The sequence below is a fragment of the Parus major genome, chromosome 2 (genome assembly GCF_001522545.3).
Source record: "Parus major isolate Abel chromosome 2, Parus_major1.1, whole genome shotgun sequence".
In the NCBI taxonomy this organism is placed as follows: Eukaryota; Metazoa; Chordata; class Aves; order Passeriformes; family Paridae; genus Parus; species Parus major.
The window spans coordinates 141,706,352-141,718,781 of record NC_031769.1 but is presented as its reverse complement, the minus strand read 5'-3'; the positions used below and the strand labels follow the sequence as shown (position 1 = coordinate 141,718,781).

The window sequence follows — 12,430 nt, the reverse complement described above, 5'->3', positions numbered from 1 at the left end:
TCTTTGAGTAAGGCCCTGTTCTGTGTTTACAGAACTCTGTTTGGTTTTGACTAGTGGGGAAGTTTATAAAAAGTCAAATATGTTGCAAGAAGTATAAAGCTAGGTTCTGTTTTGTTTTGCTCAGTGCTAAATGTTTCCTCTGTTAAACAAGGAAATAGGTTTTATAAATGTGTAGCTTTTAATGGCTACTTTCAGAAGGGTGGGTTGGTTGGTTGGTTTGTTTGGGGAAATCTATGTATCCAACATAGAAAGTGGTGACATTACAAATACTTCTAAAAGCTTTCAGTGCAAAGCCCACCAAAAACCCGCAGCAGGGTAATGTGGGAACATCAGGGGTGAAAGGACAGTCTGCCAAAGTGATGTTACGGAATGTAAATACGTGAAGAAAAATTGTCTGACAACTTAAAACACCTGTACTTCCCATTTGTGCTACAAGTTAAAAGCAATCTCCTTTGGTATTGTTGCTCTAAATACATTGTTGTTGGTTTGTCTGCAAATTCAGCAGAGCTTCTTGAATTGATTTTTCATCCGTGTGAAAGTGGGTTTGTGTAAATGGTTCTTAGAACTTAGGGGTTAACTATCTGTGATTTTGATACTCAAGATGATGTGGTAGAAATTCTGATCATGATGCTGATATTCTACCAGCATGCATTTATTTTGCATTAATGGTAGTGTCTAAGGCAAAAAAGAGGAATATCTGAATTGTTTTAGGCTGAACTGAGCTATCTTATTTATTTGCTGTATTTTATCTTGAGGCTTGTTTAATGTGCCTCGCTGCTGTAGCACAGGAATAGATTGAAGTGTTAGAAGCTTTTATGCAGTGCTGTGTTTTTTTAAAGTTTAATAATGTGTATTATCAATGTAAATAATGTGTCTCTGCTGAGGAAACATAATGTGGTATCTTTTTCCTCACAGTAGATGCAAAATAAGTTCAAGCTTGAAAGAAGATTGTAATAATCTGCAGATGATCAGTGACAAGATTTTTTCACTGTAATCAAGTGGAATTCAATGTTGGGCTCTTCCAAAATACCCTTCCATTACATGTACTAGTCCTACTGCAACAGTTAATAGAATAGTTTAAAAGCAAGTGAGTTTTCAACTTGTTTTAAAGGCTTATTTAGTAAACTGTGCTCTGCTTGAGACTTCAGCCAGGCCGACTTGTTTATGATGGTAAAGCTGCTATTTTTCTTTACCTGTAAATAGTTTCTCAGGACAACATGAACTGTTTAATTCTGTTTGTCCAATGAGCCTTCAAATCAAAGGCATTAATTTAAGGGTTGTTTTGACTTTTTGAAAAGTCACTTTTATACTTTACCAAAAATATGTAAACTTTTCTCATCAGAAAGACATTTGACCTGAAAAGCTGTGCTTGTTGAGACAGGTGACTGGACATTCATGATAAGTTTTATGTGGTCTGTTCTATTAGGTTAATGTCAGTTGTTGCTTATTTCACTTCTTGACTTAGAGAAGAACTCTTAAATACTTGTCAGAGGATAATTCTAGGTTTTTTGGAGGGATGGTTATTGGTTTTTTTAACTCTGTAGGAACTTGAACTATAGTCATGCAGTCCTTTAGTTCTTGTTAGTGTTCAGCTTACTGCTTGACTACATAACTGCAGTTTTATTATTTAGAATCATAGAATGTCTCAAGTTGGAAAGGACCCACAGAGATGATCAAGTTCAGCTCTCTGATCCTCGCAGGACTCCCTACCACTAAATTATGACTTAAGAGCATTGTCCAGACACTCCTTGAACTCTGTCAGGCTTGCCATGACCACTTCCCTCGGGAGCCTCTTCCAGTGACCAGACAGCCCCTCAGTGAAGCAGCTTTCCTTAATCTGAACTTCCTCTGATGCAGCCTACCTCCTTTTTGGTGATCATGGAATTAATTTGAGAAATTATTAAAAATAGTATGCAGCTGTTGAGACTAAGTGCCATTAAATTACAATGCAGGAATTAAGACCTTGTTGTGTATAGTTCCTGGTTTTTTGGTTTATTTTCCTGCCTGTTGGACAAAGCTGTTGAAGACACACAACAGTCCCTAGGAGCTGAACCTGGACATTCCTACATTATCTCTCATATGTTTGTTATCCTGTATTCTGTAATTTTTGATTATTTTTCCATCTTACATCCTACCCAATAAACATTTGAGATCCCAGGTTAAAATAGCATGGTTAGATTCTTCCTTTATGGACAACTAATGATTGATACAATTGCTTTTAGTATTCTATTCACCCATGTTTTTACTAGAATAATTTCAAAACTGTATTGCTGCAATGCATAGTTGATTGGAAAAGCTTCTTCATACCCTGCCCTCTTCTTTTTTTTTTTAAACTGTAGATGCAACAATTACTGCAAATCTTTGTGTAGGTGAAGCTCACAGAGCTCCTGGACAAGCTGGAGGCACTTTCAAGAGTCGCAGTGCTCTGTGACAGTTCCTCTGGTGGGAGCAGAGCTCCTCTATCCTCAACTACAGAAATTGCTGCTTATCCCAAAGCTCCCATGGAGCCACCCTTTGGAAAGTCCTGCCTCCTTTTGTGGATTAGTTACAACTGGAAGGAGCTGCCTCTGCTGAGATTTGTGTAGTGGGGCAGCACTGGGGACCCTGGAGGGAAGGAGTTAAAGTGAACTGCTTGACTGTCACCTAGAAACTGCTCAGCCCTGAGCCTGTGGCAAAACTTGCTGCTGCTGGTGTCCCTAGGAAGGGCTTTTCAGGCTTTTAAAAATCTAAACTGTGTTCTTAACAATCTGAAATAAACACATCCATTGTCTCTGAGCAGCAGAGATGCTGAATGCGATACTTCCATAGCTGTAGCTTAATCAGTTTAGGCCTAAATTCATCTTAGAGTTTTACCTATCAGAGGGGTAACTAGGGCTTCAGCTCTCAATTTTTGATACTGTTGATGAACAGTTGATAGTTAGAACTCAGTAAAACCTTTAAAAAGATCCTTTAGGTGGTAAGTGCCTGTAACTTCTGTGGCTGGGCTTTGTTTGGTTGTTTTGTTTTTTGGTTTTTTTTTTTTTTTTGTGGTAGAAGTTTCTTGCTGTTCATATGACCTAGTACAGTTCTGAGGAAAGTGGGTTTTTGTTACCCTGAAAGTAGAAATCTAGATTATAAGGAACAAGGACTCCTCTGTTGAAGCCTTAGGGGAATAGGGTTGTGGGTCTTGGCATTGCTCAGAGCTGCTCCTACACCACTAATAATGTGAATGGGAAAGCCCTGCTGACCTTTCCTTGTCTTACTGTTTGTATTGTGCAAGTGGATGAACACTGCAGACTTCCTGGGACAGGGTATGGTTTCATTTCTCTTTTGATGATACTGAGCCAGAACTCTGTTAAGCTCTGTCATATTCCTAATAAATTATATCTTCTGTATATGTTAGATAAATAAGCTGTTGAATCTCTGGGGTCGTGTTCAGGAGCACTTCACAACTGAGCATTAACACCATAACCATAAAAGAAGCATCTACTGTGGCAAAACAGCGGTGCCAGGTAGTCATGGGGAGTTAAACATGCAATGGAGAGCAAATGCCAATGTCATTTCAAGGTGTAGGAATGATATCCCATATCTCTTCCTACTTTAGGAATATTTCAGTAGTTTTTTTGAGGGGTGAAAGCCTGAGTTCTGAAGAATTCTTGAAAATTCTGCTTGTTTTTATATCTGGTACTGAATCACTTCAGGACCTGGATTTATGAAAGCTCAAAAGAAATACAGGAGATAATGTTATCAAAAGGAGAAAGTTCAATTGTTTGGGTAATTGACTATTAGAAACCAGACTTGCTTTAAGAAATACTTGGACTGAAGTACCACAGCTCTACCCCTTACTCCACTACCAAAAAAAGCAACCAGCCACAAACAAAAACCCAACTCTAAATTAAACAGCTAAAGAAGTCCCATCTCTGTTTTATAAAATTCATTATTTGTCTTCCAGTTACCCAACCTTTATTTTTCCCAAATTGTTTCTATAAGTGAAAAAGCTTATTTGGCAATATTTAAATTAACTTCTTGATATGGTTGAAAATCCCTTGGACTTGATATTCAACTTGCAGGGTTTTTTCTGTGTAAACCTTTGAGATGCAAAAAGGAAGATTATGATATTTTATTTTACTGTTTGCACTAAGCCAAAGTAACAGTTTATTGCAGAGCACATAGGAGTAAGTGGATAAAATATAAATTTTCATGGTGAATATTAGTTTTGTGTGAATATCCTCTTCTGCCATACAAGCTTCTCAAATATCTTTTAGTTCCTCCCCCCTTTTTTTTTCTTAAGTTGTTGAAAGGGGTGTATGTATAAAACCTTGTGTCCCTCCTGTTGGTCCATAATGCAGCTTCTAAACTTTTCTGAAAGCTTTCAAGGAATCTTTTAGGTTGAAACAGATGTGAAAGATCAAGTCCAACCATTACCCACCACTGCCAAGTCCACAACAATATGATGTGATACATAACCACAAAAGGTATTGAAAAAAGGAAAACCTTGAAATTAACATCATATGAAGTGAAGCTGCTATGCAACAGTAACAGTTTAGACATAATGTATCCTGTGAAAGTATAATAATTAGGGAAAATGAAATAAGCTTGAAAAATTATAATGGAACACTAGGCCCTCTGATACATTCACAGTCCATTTCTGTCATTAAATTACAAATTTAAAACATGGGTTTGTGTGTAGCAAGTAATATTAGATAAAATGGCAGCATTACACAGGATAGAGAAAGTTTTAATATAACACAAGGACTTCTAAGATGCAATTTGACTCACCAAGATAAATGAAAATGAATGGAGAAGATTTGAGCTGGAGCTTTACAATCAAAAGTCAAAAAAGTGGTTTTATAGCAAGCAACCAGTTTATTTGCTCTTTATGAACAACCGAGGTCACTTTGCAGTAGTGGTAGCCTGCTTTGCTAATCTTAGTCTCATACACAATTGCCATACAGATATAGATGAATCTTTGTCTACAGTCACTGATGTTAAATGCCAGAGTTCACATCCATTTAGCATTGAACCATGAGTTCATCTGCAGATGCCCTGAAACTCCCTTTGAAACATGATCTTAGCAATAAATTATTTTTTATAGCTTAGACATCTGTTTTTGTTACTGAAGTAAAAATCAAATTTTATTACTAAACATTTCTTAGTTTTCTCTTTTTATTACCCACAAGATGTGGGATGTGTTTGACTTGCGGTTCTGTTTTGGACTGGGCTTGGTTTTTATATTTAGTGTGTGCTTCTAAGGATAACAAGGTTTTTACATCTGTTTCCACAAACTTGATTTCAAGTCTGAAACTGAACCAAGAGAGCAGGAGCATCTAAACATTTCCAAGGCAGGTAGTCTTTGAGCTAGACCTGTTATCTTCTGTATCCAAGGGCCATTAAGATAAATAAAATGAGAACATCTGTGCCATAGTCCACAGCTGGTTCATATGGATTTCAAGTTGGTGGTGCTTACCAAGAGGAGTCCTAGTGCAAGCTTTAACTGCAAACTAGGAATTTAAACATTTAAATTTAAACAATTGCTCTGACAAAGTAGTAATCTATTGTGTTTTGAAAAAAATTTTAAGCTGGATGCCTGATATTTTATGGAGCACAAGAATCCCATGCAAGTTTTTGCTAGTAAGTGTTGTAAACATTGTGAAGTTAGTACTTTCTGAAGTTCCCTGATGAGCTGAGATACCAGTTGAGAACACAGAAAGTAATTTAGATTCTTGGTGAAAAGTTGTTAATTATTTCTTAACACTCAGTGTTTTCAGTTTTTAATACCAGAAGAACCTGAGTGTTGGAAAGCCTGAAAAATCACCATTTTTGTAGTAAATCATGACTGACAGTCACTGACAAGTCTATGCCTGAGTGTAGAGACCTCTTAATTAGTTCAGCCAGAGTTGGTCAGAAGGCAGTGGTTTCATGGAGGTTAATGATTAGCTGTTCTCATGTGAAATCTGTTTTTATATACTGATTTAAGCAGCATCAGTTCAATATAAGGTGGATGCCCAAAGCACAGGGTTTACTCAGTGGTTAGCCAGTTTCATTGGGGTTTTTTTCTCCAGTTTTGTTATTCACAATGCTGCCAAGTTTACTTACCATAGCTTTTTTATCTGGGTACCATTTGACTTGTCAGCATCAAGCTTTTCCTCTGACAAACTGAATGTTGCTTGGTTTTGTTATGCTGCAGTTTAGATGATTCACTGTCCCTCTCTAATGGCCCTAGACAGTTTTCCATTTTGGTTCTTCAACTGTTGTGACAATTCTTTCAATTCTGTTGTAGTTGGCCTGAGATACTGGCATCTGCTTTGGCCTGTTTCTGCTGTGGTGAAGTTAGGCTGCAGTTCAAGGGAAGAGGTTGTGTCTAAATGAGATCCCTGGGATGGCATGCATTAATCTTTCTGCTGTTTGACTCCATGAGCTGTAACCCATTGAGTAAAGTTAATTTTCCTGCCCAGAACTTTTTTTTCTCTGTAATGTAACATTAAGTATTTGACTCCCTTAGAATCACAAGGAATTGAAAAATGCTAGGTCTGAATTATTCAATTTTCACTACCTAATAATTTGTATAGTTTACATGTCTCATCTTGTGCCTGTTTGTGGTATTTCTATAGTAATCTACAGATCTAAACCTTGAGGAAAAGTCAGAAGGAAGCTCAGTGGTTTTGCAGATACTCTATCCCAGCATGAAAACCTAAGTAGTGCACTTTGAACCTCAAAGAGTTGTTCATTTAGAAACTCTTTTGTCTGAATTAAGGTGCATCCAAAGTGCAAAAATTAATTCTGTAAAGAATCCATTACACCAGTCATTTCACATCTGTCTTATTTTTAATGCACCTTTGCTCCTGTTCCTGCCTGACTAGAGATCAGCAAGTCAATTTCTTGTCCATTTAGGCAGTGCTTTATTATATTGCTCTGTGCTAACCTCTAAATTTAAAATACTGTGATGTGAAGTCACGCTATTCACAAAAATCAAATACCTATCAGCTTGTCAGTGTAAACCAAGCGACAGCATCAGTGGTGCTCGCTGTTTTGCACAAAGGCTTGTTCACAGGAACTAAAAGATAGGAAACCAGTTAATGGATTCCTGTGCTAACATCTCTCTGCCTATTATTGATGATAGTCCAACTGATCTATAATTCTCAGCTTTCCTGGCTGCTTCCCTTTTGCCTAATGGCTTTGCTTTTCTCCTCCTGCCTTCATTACCACAAGAGTCCTATAAGGCTTTGTTAATTATTAACTTCCACTCATTCATTGAAGCCTTCAGGACAAGCCACCTGAGCATCAGCATGTTACTCTTGCAGGTCGTAAGTGCTTGTGTCTCTGTGTGCAGCACTGTGCCCAGAAAGATGGAAAGAGCTGAGCAATGCCCAATTTTTTTCCCCCTAATAATTCTATCAATTGGAAATATGAGTATTTCTGCAGTAATGACCTAGTACCATTAGAAGACACTTTTTTTTTTTTTAAAGTCCCTAGGCTAGCTGCTAAAGTGGGCTTTTTTTCCTTACTTTTCAAATTTATTTTTATAGTCTGTTCATTGTAATGAATTTAGGCTTCTTGTTTTTGTTTATAGCTTACTCCTATCTGACATTTCTTTCACTCTTTTTCAGAAAACTAGCTTCTTACAGTAGTGTAGGACTGCACTTTGGTTTCAGTTTCTCTTTGCAATGTTAGTTGTAGTCAGCCCTGAGCTGCAGGGGATCAGTGATTTCCAGAGTTTTTTGGTTTTTTTTTTGTTGTGCTGTCTCAACGCACAAATTGAGAGGTCTGAAGTTATGAGAAGGGAAAAAAACACCAACCATATTTAAAATATGCCTAATGAGAGTGGGTGCATTCTAGGGAATTGCAGCAGCTCCTACAAAGCCTGTGCTGTTAGCCATGGTTTTGTCCTGAAGTACTGGCTGTTGCTTATTTCTGAGAAAGTAAAGAAGAAGCTGAAGTCAATGGGCAAAAGCAAAAGCAGCTACTACCCAAACTTAAGTCTGGTCAAGGGGGAAACTTCTTTGAGGGAGATGCATGCACTGGAAAGAATGGAGAGTTAAATTTCTACAGGTGTGTTTGATGGTCATCGTTTTGCAAATGTTCAGTTCTCTGGGCTTTGAAGAATAATTCTGTACAGAATAACTGTAGTCTCCACTCTGCTTCTTGCCTGTGTTGCTGTATATCTTCAGGGCCTTTCCTAGCTGATGTTACACTATTATTGCCTGTGAAGCTTTGAGTTACTGTGGCAGTCCATGTCTTCTCCTTTAAACTGTACTATTAACATAAGTATTTCACCATGTTAGGATGGTAGTCATGATGTGTACAGCACATTGAGGCTGCCCAAAAACACTAGTTTTCTTTATTAAGCAAATGGTTTTCGGTGGTGACTTGAAAATGCCTTCTCTGGAGGTCAGTATGCAAGCCTTGATTTTTTCCAAGTGCACATTTGTGTGGTTGGATTAGAATATTGTGTGATTTTCTTGTTAAAGCAATGTGAAATGCAAGTGGAACAGTTTACCACTGGTATTTTATTACAGCTTTGACTCTTTAGTTATTAAATTTATCCTGGAATATATGTGTTTATGGATTATCTAATATGGCAGCCTTTTTCTGTGGAAGCACATTCATCACCATATAATGGCATTTCCCATTTATTTGTATTCCTAGAGATAAAACACAGTTCTGAATTACTTTTTCTTAGAGTATTTTTAAAAGTCCCAGTGATGTATGGATCCATGTCTGTGTTTCTGAAGCAGATACACAAGAACAGTATGTCTGGAACAGATCTATGTTTGCTTTTCCAGTGTTGTATTGCATCACATTTAAGAGTTTTGTAGTAAAATAATTAATTTCTGTAATCTCTTTTTTCTTTTAAAACAGACTGGAGGCCAAGAACAGAGTGCAGCTCTGGCTGTAGGTAAGAATTGAAACTTAACCTGCTTGAAAACTGCTGACAAATAAGCAAAACTATAGTATGTTAAAGGACGGAAAATGGGACTCTTTCAATATTCATAATTTTCCCTTCAAGAACTTGTTTTCCCTCTTTTCCTTCAAAAACTCTTGAAATTTGTGGTCTCTGGGAGTTCTGATCCCTGACTGAATTTATTCCTCTCTGTTTAAAGATGCTAAACCAGGCTGCAAGGGTTTGGTTTTTGCTTGCACAGGGCCTCACCACACAGCCTGGCAAGGCTGACTTTGAAAACTCTTCACTAGAGTGATGTGAAGTCCCATTACTTCAAAGAAGGCATTTCCATTATGCATGGAGTTAAAGTGGTTCACTTGTGTGAACTTACCCTAGAAGACCGTGCAACTTCTTGAACTATTTGAATAAAGAGATAATGTTTTGGTGGTTTTTCTCTCTGTCTCTTTAGTAAAGCTACAGTGTAGCTGAACCAGCTCCCTAATGCCAGAAACCAGTACTCTGAACCAGCTTGTGAGACTGAAGAGGTAGCACATGCTCATGTGAACGTGTTAGCTTTTAGTTTTATAACCTGCTGCTTGTCATCTAAGCTACTGCATAGAGTGTCTGTGTTATACTTCATGTTTACTGTGCTTTGCCAGCACTGCTGTTAATCCTCTGTCACATTGGGAAGGTAATGGTACCAAATGTGAGGTAGGATTTCTTTTTCTTCTGTTTTTGATTAATCTTTGAAAAGCCTTTGAATTCTGGGGAGCTGGTTAAATGGATTTGTGTTGTGGTTTAATCCAGGCTAGATGCCAGGTGCCCACCAAAGGCACTCTGTCACTGTCTTCTCAACTGGAGAAGGGAGACAAAATACAACAAAGGCTCGTGAATTGAGATAAGCGTTGGGGGAGATCATTCACCAGTTACTGTCACAGGCAAAACAATCTCAGCTTAGGAAAATCTGTTCAGTTTATTGCCGTTCAAATCAGAGCTCCTTCCCCCTACCCTTCCTTCCTTCCTAGGCTTAACTTTATCCCCAGTTCTTTACCTCACCCCTCCCTGCTCCATCAGGAGAGATGGGGAATAGGGGTTACAGTCAGTGCATCACAGGTTGCTGTTGCTGCTTCCTCCTCAGGGAGATGAGCCCTTTTCTGCTCCAGTATGGGGTGTCCCTCCCACAGGACACAATCCTCCAGAAACTTTTCCAACATGAGTCCTTCCCAAGGGCTACAGTTCTTCACAAACTGCTCCAGTATTTGTCCCTTCCGTGGGGTGCAGTCTTGCAGGAACACGCTGCTCCAGTGTGGGTCTCCCACAGGGCCTGCCAGGAGCCTGCTCCACCATGGGCTTCCCATGGGCTCACAGCCTCCTTTGGGCACCCACCTGCTCCAGTGCAGGGTCCTCCATGGGCTGCAGGTGAATCTCTGCTCCCCTGTGGTCCTCCATGGGCTGCAGGTGAATCTCTGCTCCCCTGTGGTTCTTCATGGGCTGCAGGTGAATCTCTGCTCCCCTGTGGTCCTCCACAGGCTGCACCAGAGGCTCCAGGGGAATTTCTGCTTCAATGTCAGGATTGCCTCCTCCCTCCTCTTCCTCACTGACCCAGGTTGTCTGCACTGTATTCTTGGTGTCTCTCATATATTTTCACTTTCCTCTTCTCTGTCCACAATTAATTCTGTGCTATAACTCTTTTTTTCTTCTTAAATACAATGTCCCAGAGGTGCTACTACCACCAGTGATGGGCTTGGCCATGGCCAGTGGTGTGCCCATCCTGGAACTGGCTGGCATTGGCTCTGTCAGACATGGGGAAGCTCCTGGAAGCTTCCCACAGAGTCCCCCCATAGCCCTCCTGCCACAGCAACCTTGCCACACAAACCCAATACAATTTGTCATCAGTTTTGTCGACAAGAGTAGAAAACATTTTCTAGTGCTGTGTGTCAAACTATTTGAATTCTCCAATCAGAATTATGAATTTTTGGCATATAAGTATGTTACTAAAGTAGTTGTCTCCATTTTAGTGAATAATTAATATTTTAAAATACTTTGCAGAATTTCAGGTTTTGATGAACTGTCACATTTCGTCATCCTTAGGAGAATTTATGATATTGCTGGTTCAGGCCCACAGTCCTTCTTGCTTACTAACTTGTGTCTCTGGGTTAAGGAAAGAATCTAGGAACTGGGCAAGCATACAGCAATATTTTCCAAATCTTTAATAAGTCAATGGAAAAACATCCAGTGCTAGCAGCAGTAGTACCTTTTTCTTTTAATAGCTTTTGCTTACAAAGTCCTTGAGGGTGTTGTTAAAGCTGCAGTTGGAACTAGTGCAGAGTTTTGATGCAACAGCATCGTGTGCATTTGCAAATTATACATTATAAAAGTCACTAAAGTGTGTCAGACCATGGGTCCATCTAGTCAAGTTCACCCTCTAGGATCATCATCTTTCTTCTGTCTGCATGTGTGCACTTGGTTTTGCACATCCTTTCACACCCTCCATTTATTCCTCTACTAGAGCAATGCTGTATCTGCTCAGGAAGGTGAGAGTCATCTGGAAAAACCAGGGAAACTCAGGGTGCATTGCTGGGAATGATACTGCCTGCAGGAAGAAGAATGCTGTCAAGCAAACTACTTGAGCACATGACAGATAACTTCTATTTTCTTTGAAGAAACTGTGAACCAACAGTGTTTCAGGTATTGAAGGGAGAATGTTTGTAAGTCAGGGTGTTGTGGTGTCCACTTCAGCAGAAGCTGGGGTGTCAGACTCCTGATGCTTTCAACTTCCTAGCTATGCCAAGACAAAGTTAGCTGCCAGATGCTTGACAGCATCATAAATCATCAGGGAATCACCAGTGTTCAGAGTTGGGAGGGACTGTCAATCCCTACCCAAAAAACACGTAAAGAACTAGACACTATGGAGAAGTTTGGTTGTTTTAAAGAATGGGACAGACTGAACTAGACGATGCTGTTGAATAAGGTTATAACCTGAAAAAAAGCTTAAGATGCAGTAAAACCTGAACCTTTGTATGAGCAGGTGCTTAAGGAATAGCAGGAACAGGGATACCATGTTTTTGTGGTTCTTCTAATATGTGTTTTCAGATGGAGTATTTTTCAGAGCCAGATGTGATTATTAAATGTGTTCAGTATTCTTATTTCTATTCTGCCTGTGTACCTGGTTTTCCCCAGGAACTGCTGCAAACTTCTTGTGAGATGAGATGGACCTGTAGAGCTCACAGATGGACCACTGTAGAAAATCATAACTCTGCATGATATTCTGTATATTTGTTACTGATTTAATGGATTTCAGGTTGTATGATATCACTGAAGAATAGTGAATGTTTCTCCATATTTCCAACAGGTGGATGAGAATTAATTGTTCTGTAATACCTTAGCCTTACTGGGTACCTTTAGTTTGATTTTAAGGCTAAAATAAAATTTGATATGATGGGAGAAATGGAAAATGCAATACAAAATTATCGTATTTGCATGGCTAGAGAAATTTGGACCAGTGAGGTCAGGTGTTTTGTTTTGGGTTTTTCTTGCTTTTTTTTTTTTTTTTTTTTTTTTTTTTTTTTT

At 38.9% G+C, this 12,430-nt stretch overlaps 1 protein-coding gene across 2 annotated transcripts in view; it reads left to right on the top strand.

Annotated features, from left to right (window-relative positions):
* The window catches only part of CYRIB (CYFIP related Rac1 interactor B), a 76,698-nt gene that overhangs the window by 36,796 nt on the left and 27,472 nt on the right, over nt 1–12,430 (top strand). For both annotated transcript variants that reach the window (XM_015617108.1, XM_015617111.3), the window contains exon 3: nt 8,839–8,875. The gene's annotated coding sequence lies outside the window, so the exon portion shown is untranslated. The remainder of the gene's footprint in view (nt 1–8,838; nt 8,876–12,430) is intronic.